The 16,189-nt window shown below is 44.2% G+C and overlaps 1 long non-coding RNA gene across 1 annotated transcript in view; it reads right to left on the bottom strand.

The window, feature by feature from the left end:
• The window catches only part of LOC143659936 (uncharacterized), a 32,895-nt gene extending 17,129 nt beyond the window's left edge, over positions 1 to 15,766 (bottom strand). The window contains exon 1 of the long non-coding RNA XR_013163811.1: positions 15,702 to 15,766. This is a non-coding gene — a long non-coding RNA (uncharacterized LOC143659936). The remainder of the gene's footprint in view (positions 1 to 15,701) is intronic.
• Positions 15,767 to 16,189: the final 423 nt, after the last annotated feature.

The following is a 16,189-nucleotide window of genomic DNA, read 5'->3' as shown; positions in this document are numbered from 1 at the left end:
CAAGCTCAGTGTCCTGACATCTCACAGCCACGTCCCTGAGGTCAAGCCAGTGCCTCGGCAGCACAGACCCAGGTGAGAGCTCTCAATCAGAGGGAAGACAGAAATTTTTTTTCTTAATTTTTTATTAATTAAAAAAAAAATTACAAGAAACACAAACATTCCCAACACATACACTCAGCAATTCACAATATCATCACATAGTTGCATATTCATCATCACGATCATTTCCCAGAACATTAGCATCAGGAAGACAGAAATTTAAAGAGAGGTGGACAAAAAGAACCAAGCCTTAGAAACCAAAGCTAAGAGTCCGGACAGGGCCGAGATGCCAGGGGAGTTCTTCCCCAGCGAGATGGTGGGTGGAACCGCTCTGTGGGCAATGCGACTGGAAGGACCAACACTCTGTCCTGCCCTGCCCAAGACACCAATTACTCAGCAGCACCTCACATGTCCTCCAGGAAGCCCATCTAAGCCCTCCTTCCCCGCGTGCGGACCCTGAATCACTTATGAGACCCTGGGCCGGGCGATACTGCCAAAGCGTTCCCAGTGATTTCTTTTCCAGTAATTTGAAAACAGAAGTGGAAACCCCCACAGCAAAGTCTGCCCCTAAAGGCCAGATTACAGGAATCCTGGTCATCCCAGGGAAGAAAGAAGAGTGTTTTACAGGTAAAGGAAAGCGGTTCCTTGATTGCAAAATGAAATGAAGGCCATCAACAGGTGAATGAGTGGGTGCAGGGTGCTATGGCCATACAGTGGACTGTCACTCAGCCGGAAAGGCAACCTGAAGACAACTCTTAAGTGAAACAAGCCAGACACAAAGGCAAATATTGTAGGATTTCTCTTGAATGAAGGAATTAGAATAAGCAAACTGACAGCAACACGAAGCAGAACAGTAGTTACCAACGGTGGGAGGAGGGAACAGGGAGTGATTACTAAACGAGTGTGAGTTTTGGTTTGAGATGATAAACAGTCTGAAAACAGACGTGTGACATGATGTGGTACTGTCCACACACGTAACCCCAAAGACCTGCCCACTTAAAATGGCTAAAATGATTTTTATGTTAGGTATATTTTACCACAACAAAAAAATAATTAAAAAAAATATAATGAAAGCAGCTACCACTCTTATGAGACCTTATCATAGAAGTGGTGCCACCCCTCCCTCCTTGCACCCTGCCCACTGCAGCGGATTCATGCTCTGAAGCTGCAATCCCTCCAGCGAACAGGCCTCACACCTCGTGGGACACACCAAGAGCTGCCGCTCCCTGGATGACCAGCAGAAGTGGGAAACCCTCCAGAAAGTTCTCACCCTGGAGCAGTGCTTCTACAGGTTGAGGCTATTTTTTACCTGGATATTTCTAAATTACGATGTAAATTCCGCACATTTTTATAAACAGAGTCATTTCTGAGAGTCTGTGAACTAACACATCAGCTCGTTTCAACACAAGCAGAATGACCTCACAAAGTCTCATTTCTGCCACAAAATTCCCGCACCTGCCCCACCAGGTGAAGCCGCCCGCTTCTCTCCTCTCTTGCTGCAACTCCACCAGGCCCAGGGCCCTTGAGTTCACCAGTTTCTAAGAGAATACAAAGTTGATTTCAGAAAACAACCACATATGATTGTCCAAAGAAAGAAGATTCGGAGATGAGAAAAACACTTTCCAGTGTACAATTTCAATAACACTGGTGCCTTCCAGAAATAAACAAGAAACAGGAAAAGCAAGCACAAGAGGCTGGAAAGGGGGCAAGGTCAGAGGGCAGGATGGGCTTGTTCTGAGACCACGGACCTGGCTCAGGGTGGACTAACATCAACAAAAATCACCTAGACATCTCTAGAACGAGAAGGAAATTTTAAAACATCTTTGAAAATCTCTCTGCAGTCCAGTGACTTGAGGACCCACACCCCACGCACGACTCATGAAGGCACTGCTTCGGAGCTGGTGGCCTGCTGGACCCCTCACCGGCACTGCTCTCCACTGCTCTTCCACCAAAAAGACTCCATGGCTTTTCTGTGAAAACCATGGTGCTGCTGCAAAGGAGCTTCAGATACAGGCATATCTTACTTCACTGGGCTTCACAGGTAGTCCTTTTTTTTTTTTTTATTGTAAAAACTTAACATTCTTGTCCACCTGGTATACAAACAGTGGCTCACAATATCATCAAATACTTGTGTGCTAATCACCATAATCAGTTTTTTTTTTCAGATGCAGCTTCATTCAGTGTTTTAACATGATTACTTTATAATTAGGATTATTGTGCTGTCCATTATTGAGTTTTTGTATCTAGTCCTGTTGCACAGTCTGTATCCCTTCAGCTCCAATCACCCATTATCTTACCCTGTTTCTAACTCCTGCTGGACTCTGTTACCAATGACATATTCCAAGTTTATTCTCGAATGTCGGTTCACATCAGTGGGACCATACAGTATTTGTCCTTTAGTTTTTGGCTAGTCTCACTCAGCATAATGTTCTCTAGGTCCATCCATGAGATGGATGCTTCATGCTTCATGAGATGGATTACATGCTTCATAAGTTTATTCTGTCTTAGAGCTGCATAATATTCCATCGTATGTATATACCACAGTTTGTTTAGCCACTCGTCTGTTGATGGACATTTTGGCTGTTTCCATCTCCTTGCAATTGTAAATAACGCTGCTATAAACATTGGTGTGCAAATGTCCGTCTGTGTCTTTGCCCTTAAGTCCTTTGAGTAGATACCCAGCAATGGTATTGCTGGGTCGTATGGCAATTCTATATTCAGCTTTTTGAGGAACCGCCAAACTGCCTTCCACAGTGGTTGCACCATTTGACATTCCCACCAACAGTGAATAAGTGTGCCTCTTTCTCCGCATCCTCTCCAGCACTTGTCATTTTCTGTTTTGTTGATAATGGCCATTCTGGTGGGTGTGAGATATCTCATTGTGGTTTTGATTTGCATTTCTCTAATGGCCAGGGACATTGAGCATCTCTTCATGTGCCTTTTGGCCATTTGTATTTCCTCTTCTGAGAGGTGTCTGTTCAAGTCTTTTTCCCATTTTGTAATTGGGTTGGCTGTCTTTTTGTTGTTGAGTTGGACAATTTCTTAATAAATTCTGGATACTAGACCTTTATCTGATATGTCATTTCCAAATATTGTCTCCCATTGTGTAGGCTGTCTTTCTACTTTCTTGATGAAGTTCTTTGATGCACAAAAGTGTTTAATTTTGAGGAGCTCCCATTTCTTTCTTTCTTCAGTGCTCTTGCTTTAGGTTTAAGGTCCATAAAACCGCCTCCAATTGTAAGTTTCATAAGATATCTCCCTACATTTTCCTCTAACTGTTTTATGGTCTTAGACCTAATGTTTAGATCTTTGATCCATTTTGAGTTAACTTTTGTATAGGGTGTGAGATACGGGTCATCTCTCATTCTTTTGCATATGGATATCCAGTTCTCTAGGCACCATTTATTGAAGTGACTGTTCTGTCCCAGGTGAGTTGGCTTGACTGCCTTATCAGAGATCAAATGTCCATAGATGAGAGGGTCTATATCTGAGCACTCTATTCAATTCCATTGGTCGATATATCTATCTTTATGCCACTACCATGCTGTTTTGACCACTGTGGCTTCATAATATGCCTTAAAGTCAGGCAGCGCGAGACCTCCAGTTTCGTTTTTTTTCCTCAAGACGTTTTTAGCAATTCGGGGCACCCTGCCCTTCCAGATAAATTTGCTTATTGGTTTTTCTATTTCTGAAAAATAAGTTGTTGGGATTTTGATTGGTATTGCATTGAATCTGTAGATCAATTTAGGTAGGACTGACATCTTAACTATATTTAGTCTTCCAATCCATGAACACGGTATGCCCTTCCATCTATTTAGGTCTTCTGTGATTTCTTTTAGCAGTTTTTTGTAGTTTTCTTTATATAGGTTTTTTGCCTCTTTAGTTAAATTTATTCCTAGGTATTTTATTCTTTTAGTTGCAATTGTAAATGGGATTCACTTCTTGATTTCCCCCTCAGCTTGTTCATTACTAGTGTATAGAAATGATACAGATTAATGAATGTTGATCTTGTAACCTGCTACTTTGCTGTACTCATTTATTAGCTCTAGTAGTTTTGTTGTGGATTTTTCCGGGTTTTCGACGTATAGTATCATATCGTCTGCAAACAGTGATAGTTTTACTTCTTCCTTTCCAATTTTGATGCCTTGTATTTCTTTTTCTTGTCTAATTGCTCTGGCTAGAACCTCCAACACAGTGTTGAATAATAGTGGTGATAATGGACATCCTTGTCTTGTTCCTGATCTTAGGGGGAAAGTTTTCAATTTTTCCCCATTGAGGATGATATTAGCTGTGGGTTTTTCATATATTCCCTCTATCATTTTAAGGAAGTTCCCTTGTATTCCTATCTTTTGAAGTGTTTTCAACAGGAAAGGATGTTGAATCTTGTCGAATGCCTTCTCTTCATCAATTGAGATGATCATGTGATTTTTCTGCTTTGGTTTGTTGATATGGTGTATTACATTAATTGATTTTCTTATGTTGAACCATCCTTGCATACCTGGGATGAATCCTACTTGGTCATGATGTATAATTCTTTTAATGTGTTGTTGGATACGATTTGCTAGAATTTTATTGAGGATTTTTGCATCTATGTTCATTAGAGAGATTGGTCTGTAGTTTTCTTTTTTTGTAATATCTTTGCCTGGTTTTGGTATGAGGGTGATGTTGGCTTCATAGAATGAATTAGGTAGTTTTCCCTCCACTTCAATTTTTTTGAAGAGTTTGAGGAGAGTTGGTACTAATTCTTTCTGGAATGTTTGATAGAATTCACATGTGAAGCCGTCTGGCCCTGGACTTTTCTTTTTAGGAAGCTTTTGAATGACTGATTCAATTTCTTTACTTGTGATTGGTTTGTTGAGGTCATCTATTTCTTCTTGAGTCAAAGTTGGTTGTTCATGTCTTTCCAGGAACCCGTCCATTTCATCTAAATTGTTGTATTTATTAGCGTTAAGTTGTTCATAGTATCCTGTTATTACCTCCTTTATTTCTGTGAGGTCAGTAGTTATGTCTCCTCTTCCATTTCTGATCTTATTTATTTGCATCCTCTCTCTTCTTCTTTTTGTCAATCTTGCTAAGGGCCCATCAATCTTATTGATTTTCTCATAGAACCAACTTCTGGTCTTATTGATTTTCTCTATTGTTTTCATGTTTTCAATTTCATTTATTTCTGCTCTAATCTTTGTTATTTCTTTCCTTTTGCTTGCTTTGGGGTTAGTTTGCTGTTCTTTCTCCAGTTCTTCCAAGTGGACAGTTAATTCCTGAATTTTTGCCTTTTCTTCTTTTCTGATATAGGCATTTAGGGCAATAAATTTCCCTCTTAGCACTGCCTTTGCTACGTCCCATAAGTTTTAATATGTTGTATTTTCGTTTTCATTCGCCTCGAGGTATTTACTAATTTCTCTTGCAATTTCTTCCTTGACTGACTCGTTGTTTAAGAGTGTGTTGTTGAGCCTCCACGTATTTGTGAATTTTCTGGCACTCCGCCTATTACTGATTTCCAACTTCATTCCTTTATGATCCGAGAAAGTGTTGTCATAATCAGTTTTTTAACACATGCATCACTCCAGAAAAAGAAAAAAAAAACTCTTACATAACATATCCCTTACCCCTCCCTCTCACTGACCACTAGTATTTCAATCTACTCAATTTACTTTAAACTTTGTTCCCCTTATTATTTTCTTATCCATATTTTTTACTCATCTGTCCATACAATAGATAAAAGGAGCATCAGACACAATGACTGTATCATTATACAATCATCTTCAAGAAACATGGCTACTGGAACACAGCTCTACAGTTTCAGGTACTTCCCTCCAACCACTCCAATATATCATAAACTAAAAAGGGGATATCTATATAACGCATATGAATAATCTCCGGGATAATCTCTTGATTCTGAAATCTCTCAGCCACTGACAATTTACTTTGTCTCATTTCTCTCTTCCCCCTTTTGGTCGAGGTTTCCCTCAATCTCTTGATGCCGGGCCCTGGTTCATTCCAGGATTTCTGTCCCATGTTGCCAGGGAGGTCCACACCCCTGGGAGTCATGTCCCATGTAGAGAGGGGGAGGGCAATGAGTTCACTTGCTTTGTCAGCTGAGAAAGAGAGAGGCCACATGAGCAACAAAAGAGGTTCTCTGGGGGGTGATTCTTAGGCATAATTTTGAGTAGGCTTAGCCTATCCTTCACAGGGATAAGTTTCATAGGGGTGAACCCCAAGATCAAGGGCTCAGCCTATTGATTTGGTTGTCCCCACTGCTTGTGAGAATATTAGAAATTCTTCAAATGGGGAAACTGAATATTTCCTCCTTTCTCCCCATTCCCCCAAGTGGATTTTGCAAATAACTTCTTTATTCATTGCCCAGACTATTCTGGGATAATCGGAGCATCACATTAACCTGGACAAACCAACAAAATCTCATGCCCTATTCAAGATTCCATGTACTTGATGGTGTTCAAGTCCAATTAGGAAATGCACTACCCAAAATATAAATAGGAGGTTGGAGGCAAACCCTATGTCAAGCAAGTCTGTCAGCACCATTTTCCAACCATACGTGCTCAGTGTATCTCTGTCTCACACTGTGATGGTTTGGCAGTTTAATGGGCCCCAGAAAATCCTGTTCTTAAAGCTAATCCATTCCTCTGGGTACAGACCCATTGCACGTAGGCTCCTTTGGTGAATAGGAACCTAAGTTGAGATATGACCTACCTCATTCAGGGTAGGTCTTAAGCCTCTCACTGGAGTCCTTTGTAAGAGGATAAAAGAGGGAAGGCACATAGAAGAACACCCTAGAGAAGCTGAGAGAGGACACACAGAAAACAGAGAGGAAAACACTGAAGCCAGAAGCTGGAAGCAATGAAACTGGGGAGAGAAGGGAGCGACCAGTAAGCATTGCTATGTGCCTGGATATGTGCGGAGGAGCTGGGGATCGCCAGTGGTCATCTCCAAGAAGAAGGTATTGTCCTCTTCATGCCTTGATTTGGACATTCTCATAGCTTCAGAACTGTAAATTTGTAAGTTAATAAATCCTCATTGTAAAAGCCAACCTGTAGGAGCCAAAGGTTTAAAGCAAGACCTACAGAATTTGTTGCAAGCAGCTGGCCTCAGGATGGCGGCAGTAAACTGTGGAGATTGTTATGTAGAGCAGTCTGGGAGGAAAAGAATATTTACCCCAAATGGTTATGTTAAATATGAAGAACACTGTAAGATAAGAACTTTGCTCCCTCAGGAAATGCCTGCATATCTATTGACATCCTGTGGTATATAACTAGGATCTGGTTGAAAATAAAGTTGTCTGATGTCTGATGTAGAGTTAAGCTTCAGACCCCCTGAACCCATTTGTGTCTGTCTTTCTTTTCTTCCTTTCTCTCTCTCCTTCTCATCATTCCTTAATATCCTTCGAGCTCTGTTTCAACAGAAAGCAACACCAACTCATTTCTGCTATATTGTATTTCATCAGCTTTAGCAAACCAAAATACACATTTTGAAAATTCTCACCTATTTCAAACGCTTGCATCATTATTCTGTCACAATCTCTGATATCACTACTGTGATTGTTTTGGAGAACCACAAACCACGTCCATATAAGACAACAAACTTAATCAATAAAGGTTACATGTATTCTGACTGCTCCACCAACTGGCTATTGACCTGTCCCTCTTCCTCTCCTTGGGCCTTTATATTCCTTGAGACACAACAATATTGAAATCAGGCCAATTAATAACCCTGCGATGGCCTCTAAAGTGTTCAAGTGAAAGGAAGAGTCGTACCTCACTCACTTTAAATCAAAAGGTAGAAATGATTAAGCCTAATGAGGAAACCATGTCAAAAGCTGAGATAAGCCAAAAGACAGGCCTCTTGTGCCAAAAGGTTAACCAAGTTGTGGATGCAAAAGTTCTTGAAGGATACTAAAAATGCTACCCCAGGGTGCTGGTTTGAATTTGTTGTGTACAGCCATGTTCTTTAATCCTCATTCAATATTGCTGGATGGAATCTTTTTTGTTTCCATGGAGATGTGATCTATGCAATTTTGAGTGGTAACTTCTGCTTAGGTGGTTCCCAGGGAGATGTGTCTCCACCCATTCAAGATGGGGTTGTTTACTGGAACGCTTTAAGCGGGAACCATTTTGGGAAAAATCTTTAGTGTCAACAGAGCCAAACACAGCCAGTGACCTTTGGAGAGGAAAGAAAATGTCCCCAGGGAAAGCTACTGAAGAAGATGGGAGAGAAAGCTGGCAGATGTCACCAAGTGTGCCTTTCCAGCTTACAGAGGGGTTCAGGACAGCATCAGCCTTTCTTAAGTGAAGGTAACCTCTTCTTGGTGCCTTAATTTGGACATTTTCATGGCCTTAGAACTGAAAACTTGCAATCTGATAAATTCCCTTTTTAAAAGCCATTCCCTTTCATTCCAGCAGCTTAACAAACTAACGTCCAGTGAACATATGAATGATAAGAAAGATAAGCAGTCTTATTGCTGATATGGAGAAAGTTTTATTGGTCTGGATAGAAGATGGAACTGGCCCTAACATTCCCTTAAGCCAAAGCCTAATCCAGAGAAAGGCCCTACCTCTCTTCAATTCCATGAAGGCTGAGTGTTGCTTCCTATTGAAATGGAGCTCGAAGGATATTAAGGAATGATGAGAAAAAAAAAGAAAGGAAGAAAGAAAGAAAGACACAGATGGGCTCAGGGGGTCTGAAGTCTGTCTGAAGTAAACTCAAGCTTCAGACCCCCTGAGCCCGTCTGTGTCTTTCTTTCTTTCTTCCTTTCTTTTTTTCTCATCATTCCTTAATATCCTTCGAGCTCCGTCTCAAGAGGAAGCAACAGCTGAGAGAGGTGACGAAGCTGCAGAAGAAAAGTTCAAAGCTAGGAGAGGTTGGTTCATGAGGTTTAAGGAAAGACATTGTCTCTATAACATAAAAATGCAAGGTGAGGCAGCAAGTGCTGATGTCAAAGCTGCAGCAAGTTACCCAGAAGATCTAGCGAAGATGGAGGTGACTACACTGACCACCAGATTTTCAGTGTAGATGAAACAGCCTTCTGTTGAAAGAAGTTAATATCCAGAACCATCATAGCTAGACAGGACAAGTTAGTGCCTGACTTCAAAGCTTTGACTCTCTAGGCAGGGGCTAATGCAGTTGGTGACTAAGTTGAAGCCAAATGCTCACTTACCATTTCAAAACTCTTGGGGCCCTTAAGAATTATGCTAAACCTACTCTGCCTGTGCTCTATAAATGGAACAAAGCTGGATGACAGCACATCTGTTTACAAATGGTTTACTAAATATTCTAAGTCCACTGTTGAGACCTACTGCTCAGAAAAAAAGATTTCTTTCAAAATGACTGCTTGGTGACAATGCATCTGGCCACCCAGGAGCTCTGATGGAGATGTACAAGAGGAATGCTGTTCCCACATGCTAACACAACATCCATGCTGTGGTCCATGCATCAAGGAATCATTTTGACTCTCAAGTCTTTTCATTTAAGAAATGCATTCCGCAAGAAATGCTTTTGCCATAAACAGTAATTCCTCTGATAGATCTGGGCAAAGTAAATTGAAAATCTTTGGGAAAGGATTCACCATTCTAGAAACGATTTTAAGAACATTCATGATTAATGGGAGGACATAAAAATATCCACATTACGGGAGTTTGGAAGAAGTTGATTCCAACCCTCATTAGTGACTTCGAAAGGTTCAAGACTTCAGTGGAGGAAAGAACTGCAGATGCAGTACAAATAGTACGAGAACTCGAATTAGAAGTAGAGCTTAAAGATGTGACTGAACTGCGGCAACAACAAAAGTTTCCAAAATTATGTAAACCAAGCAGTGGCAGGATTTGAGTGGACTGATTCCAAATACGAAAGAAGGTCTACTGTGGGTAAAATGCTATCCAACCACACCACATGCTACAGAGAAATCTTTTGTGAAAAAAAAAGTCAATGCAGTTAACTTCACTGCTGTCTTATTTTAAGAAGCTGCCACAGGCACCCCAACCTTCAGCCACCACCCCCCAGATCAGTCAGCAGCCATCAATATCGAGGCAAGACCCTCCACCAGCCAGATGCTGACTCGCGGAAGGCTCAGACCACGGTTAGCATTTTTAGCAATAAAATATTTTTAAATCAAGGCATGTACAGCTTTTTCAGACTATTGCACTTAATAGACTACAGTATAGTATAAACATAACTTGTATGTATCCTGGGAAACAGAAAATCCATGTAAGCTGCTTTATTGCCACACTTGCTTTTTACAATGGTCTGGAAGCCGCAGTCTCCCTGATTTGAGCCTGTACACAGAAAGCTCCTAGGATCTCACCTTGCTGGCATCACACCTCAACTTCAGTAGCAACCATTTTCTCACTCAACAGTCCCCTCTCAGAGCCAGGGGCTGGAGGAGAGAGAGCCCCACTGTGGAGGGCCCAGGAACCTGAGCATGCACAACTGCCCTCGGCTCCCCTCTCCTCACAACCATCTGGCCACTGGGTCACTAAAGCTGCTGCAACGCCTGGATGGGATGCAGGCAGCACTGCAGACCACCACATCAGGTCCATCAGCTTCCCAAATGCCCCACCACCACCCCCACCACCTTCTGTAGGTGTGAAGTACAGGTGTGTGGGGGGTCTGTAACCAGGACACGTGCCCACCGTGAGCTACCGCCTCCATGTGCAATCTGAGGATCAGCACATGAATGAGCCTCAAAACATGAGCGCATCTAAGCAAAAATAAAACCTTCCCACAATCATACTTCTAAGGAAATCCCTCAAAGTTACTTTAATATGCACGAAATGACAAAATGAAACAAAAGTAAATTATTGCTACCACACTTTCATCAGACATTCAGCTTTGTTTGACCTGGAAAATTAACCCAAACCCTGTCTCCAAGTGAGGACAGGCAGGTGAGGTGGGGTCCCCAGTCAAAGGGCCCACCACGGCCACACACCTCCATGAGTCCAATGACTGAGATGTGCTTGAGGCACCGAACAGCACACAGGGACCTGAGAAGCACCCACACACAGCCCAGACAACAGAGCCACCGGCTACTGCATACGACTTCTTAAGTCCGCTGATGAGACCTACTGCTCAGAAAAAGAAGCTGAGGGAAGCCAAAAGGACTCTGAGAAGGGTCAAACAAACAGGCTATGGAATAGAGTGAAAATGTGCAAATATTTTAAGGATAGACAATGAGCCTTCAAAGCAACACTGCCTTTGTAGGAAGGCATGTAAAACCACCCTCCCAACATGCTCTCAGCCTCTTCCTGCTCCAAGCTCACAGCACCTTAGCAGAAGCCCTTCCACAGGGGAACACATCTGACTCCAACCCAATCTGCATCACCAAACCGAGATCCATTCAGAATACAGACTCGTGAGGATTCAGGTCAGAACAAGCTGAGGACATGCTGAGAGGCGAAGAGGGAGGCACAGGGCAGCTGGGCAATGCACAAAGGGACAGGAGGCCCACCTTCCCATCACCTCCCACAGAGACTGACCCGAACACAAATACTCAAATCAGAATCTCATGGTTGGATTTGTCCAATCAGTCTCCTTTCCTTTTTTTTTTTTTTTTTTGTATCTATGCTGCTGCTTCTCCTCTTACAGTATTTCTCAAAACCTTGAAGATAAAATGAGTTTCTTAAACTTTATGGGGACTAGTTGCACTCAGATAAGCACCACAATGTTGTAATAGGACAGAGATGGAGAAAGAACCGGTTTCCTGGCCTGTCCTCCTTTGTGCTTGGTGCAAACCACACACACTCCCCATTTCCCAGACTATAATGAGAGAGGGGCTTCCACTTTGTGAAGCGCACTCCATAGGTCTGGCAGACTGGAGCATGAGCGTGAGGCTGGGGCCTTCAGAATTAGGCTTGCAGAAAAAGCTCTGTCCCCAAACTGTCACCAAGGCTGACACGGCAACTTCCTCCTCAAACAGTCTCTCTCTTCCACTGTCGTCACTAAGTTGTCAAAATTGCAAGGATGTGGAAAAGGCACTGCTGTGACCCAGAAACAGGAAACCCTAGGTGTGGCTCCCATGGAGCTCTGAAAGGGGGGTGGCATTTCCTGTAACCCTCAGGCAGTTAAATCACAGCAGAGTCAGGGCCTCCAGGTGGCGCCGTACACAGCCACGTGGTGGTCGGGGGTGACATCGTCTCGCTGCAGAGTCAGGGTAATGCAGCATTTCTCACTTTGGACATTTCAGGCTGGACGGAGTCAGGGATGTAAACTGACGTATAAGCTTGCTGCCTTTACTTCTCTACTCAAATATTTCATTGAGAACATCATTCAAACATTATAAACAGAAACAGATACGCACAAAAAACTTTTATACTTACAGCCAACACCAACAAAAAATAATCTAACCATTTCTTGCCTGAGGTACTTTAGGCCAATGAAAATATTATAACCTAAAAAACAAACACAATTCTAGGACAGAAAGAACATAAAACTTAAAAAAAAAAAAAAAAAAAGGAAAAGAAAGATACTTTGATTCACCTTTGGTCAGCCAAGAGATTAATGTTTTTTGTTAGGCTGAAAATAGCAAATGCTTGCCTAGACCTGTGTTCAGCCAACAAGGAGAAAAGCTGCTAACAATAGGTTACTTAACACCTGCTAAGGACAGGATGAAGGGAGATTTAGATTCTTAGCTATTAGAGGTCAAAGGCCATTCCAGCAACACTACGGCAATAAAATCATTAAAAAAACAACAACAAGATGTAAGCACACTCAATAACCCATGTATTTCAAGCAGTACTGATCATATTCAACGAAATTCCAACATGACCCAAGAGTCTGGACCATTCATAATAGTCTATTACCATGAACCCAGATGGGTAGGTGGTGGCACCTGTGCCATATAAGCTGCGTCACCCCTCATGCAATGAGCATCCTGCTAATGAGCTAAGTTGTTCAAACGTCCCTGTCAAAGGTCACAGTGGGCTAAAGTAAGCTACATACAAGACAGATGTTAAACTAAGGAAAAGTTCACAGCGGGAAGCTCAGAGAGAGCTGGTGACAAGGATGACTTACTACCAAAAACAAAGATCAACACAGCACCAAGAACGGAACCGCTCTGCTACGTGTCAGCCAGCAACCAACAGGACCTGGTGCCAGTGTGAGCAGGATGGCAATGCACAATAAAGCTGCAATGAAGAAAGGTAACAGGGATGGACTGTGGAAACCAAAGAAGGGTCAACAGAAAATCCAAGCAAATGAGAATAGGAGATGGGCATTAGTGGGCACTGGCTCAGGGCAAGCTTCTTACAGGCTCCTCATTTCATCCCCACCACCCAACCTGACAAAGTGGGTGCTGCCATCTCCACTGCAGAGATGGGACAGCAGAGGTTGAAGACTGAAGGAAGGGCCTGAAATAAGGCAACTGAGCAGTGTACACTGAGGCTCCTGGTAACATGACACCACACATGCCCAAACCTCCCAGGGTTTCTCCAGAACCATCCCAACATCAGGGCAGTGTGGTGCTGAGTGGTTAATGTACATATTTGGTAGCTCGGGGCCCTAAAGCTGTAACTACCTCTCTTCAGGCCTGAAAAACTCAACAAAACACACAATTTCTTTATGTCCAGATTTAGCACTTTCTGATTGCTTAGGGGACACAAGTATCCACTTGAAGAGAAGGGGCCTGGCCCAGAATATCCGGTGAAGTACAGTTCTCAGTGTGTATTTAAAAGCTGAGACATGGGTCTGCTGATCCCTTCTCAATGGTTGATTTCTGCAAACTGAATCAATTCAGATGACAACGCATGAGCTTGTTAAACTGACTTTTGCATATACAAAGCCAAGATGGGACCCAGGCACACCAAGATCTCCCTTCAACAGGGCAAAGTACCGCCGTCCTCTCTTCAGTCAGACTGTGAACCAGTGACCACACACAACCTGCCCCTTCCTAGGCAGGTTCTGTCAGTCCCCCGCTCAGGTCTCATTGCTGTTGTCTGACTCACGAACCCTGGGCCAACCTCAGGTGCACCTGCCCCACAGAAGCACACTGTCTGACCCATCTGCCTGGTAAGCTCTTGCTCACGTGCTCTGGGCCCAGACTGTTGACTTGATGCATCATTTGTGCCACCTCCATTCCCTTCTCTTCACTTTCTGGTTCCTTTATTGTGCTCCTTTTTTCTCCATAGTTCATTTAACTAGCTCACAGGTCACACACTTGCTTTTTTACTATCTCACTTCTTTCACATGGCACACAAACTCCAGGAGGGCATGGACAGTGTAAGCAGTCAACCAATATCGTTGAAGGAATGAATGAAAGAATGAATGGTATCTGCATGGAAACTTCCAGGACATAAGCTTCCCTTGAAGATTGCTGGGGTATGCTTCTGCACACCATCTCAACCCACAAGGCACTCACAGGAGAGTAGGCAGGGCTGGACCCTTGCCTGTTTTGCTCACCAAACTGTCCCCAGGCCAGAAAATTCTCAAAAAACATTTGACTACTTAGGAGAAAAGGATGACTGACAGCCTAGGGAGCAACTCAAAGGCCATCCAACTTGTCCTTCAAAAAGAAGTTCAGGGTGAGCCATGGGGGCTCACTGGCAGAGTTCTCGCCTGCCATGCCAGAAACCCGGGTTCGATTCCCGGTGCCTGCCCATGCAAAAAAATAAATAAAAATAAAAAAATAAATAAAAAATTCAGAGGCTACACACAGTATAGGATTGACTTTCAACAGGTGACAATCACAGGAGCCCTCCGCAGCCCTGAAACGCGCACAGGGAAAGGGATTTGCCTTCAGCCTCGTTGCTGGAAACAAAACTAACAAGAATCTTCACCATCTTCAACAGTGAACACAGATTAAAAGGGAAGCGTTCATTCTTGAATTCAGGGAGAGAAAATAAACCCAAGCAATTCTTCCTACTCTTCTACTGCCTGAACACAATACCTTTCTGGGAACAAAATGCAAACACACTACATTAGTGCATTTTAAAAAGACCCACTGTGGTGTATTAGTGAAAAAAAAATAAGGCAACCTTAAAATACAGAGTATATTCCACAGTGTCTCACCCAGAGGAAAGCGGTTAACACAGAGCTAGTTAACAGAGTTCTGTAGGTGGCCAATGTGAATCACAAGCCTCACGTACCCAATGACCAGCACTGGTCTTACGTTCTCTTTCCCCTACGATGGGGTTACTAACAGCATCCACACACAGGATGGGTGTTAAGACTTAAATGAAATAGCCCACGTAAAGTCCTCAGCATAGAAGCCGTCGGACAAGTGCACCTATATCAGCTACACCAGCGTTGGGTGCAACGAATATTCGCTAAATAAAGGAGTAACTGTCTTCAAAGTTCGTTCACGTCTAACACCCACCGCAAAGTGGAAAACTCAAGAAGTATTACTCGCGCTGAGCACAGGAAGAAACAGGCGCTCGCAGTCGGAGCCAGGTGCCCGGCACGACGTGTTCGAACCGTGGCGGAACGGGACAGCTGAGAAGGAGAGTAAACTGGCCAGAAATGGTAGAGCGGGCCGCGCCAGAGGCTCGGGAAGCGAAGGGAAGCGCAGAGTGGGGCAGCTAGGCCGTAGGGCCGGGCGCGGCGAGGGGCCTCAGCCGCCGGGCCTCGGAGAGAGCAGACCCAGCTCGCACCTGGGGCGCCGCCCCTGGGGCGCCGCACATCTGAGACCCCGCACCCGAGGCCTCACACCTGGGACCCCGCACCTGAGACTGCGCACCTCTGGCGCCGCACTTGAGGCCCCGCGCGCCAGGGTGGCGCACGCGGATGGCGTCACCGTGACGTCGCGCGTGGTCGGCCCCGCCCCCGCTGCGCGGAATCCTCCGACAGTCCCTCCAGCTCACCTGTGGAGGGCTGCCGGACTCCCTGCCGCCTTCTGGGCCACCGCTGCATCGCCACAGCGCGGGGAATGGCCGGGCCCCGCCCGAGTGCTGGCCGCCGCTACATTCCCCGCCCCCGAGCGCACGCCCACAGCGCACCACACCCCTCCGGCCGCGCATGCGCATGGGGCCTCGAGCGCCGGCTCGAGGACCTCCCTTTAGGTGTCTACTTCATCGCTTGACCTCTAAAGGACCTGAAACCTGATTGCCGCAGAAGCCCCAGCAGCCGACTCGGGTAGGCGGGAAGGGGATACCCAGCTTCCTCAGCCTTTTTTAAAGTAGGGCATCTCGAAGGCACGTATTTCCGGGGTCCT

The sequence above is a fragment of the Tamandua tetradactyla genome, chromosome 16, assembly GCF_023851605.1.
Source record: "Tamandua tetradactyla isolate mTamTet1 chromosome 16, mTamTet1.pri, whole genome shotgun sequence".
Lineage (NCBI taxonomy): Eukaryota > Metazoa > Chordata > Mammalia > Pilosa > Myrmecophagidae > Tamandua > Tamandua tetradactyla.
The sequence above is the reverse complement of the archived record's forward strand: the minus strand, read 5'-3'. Positions and strand labels throughout refer to the sequence as shown.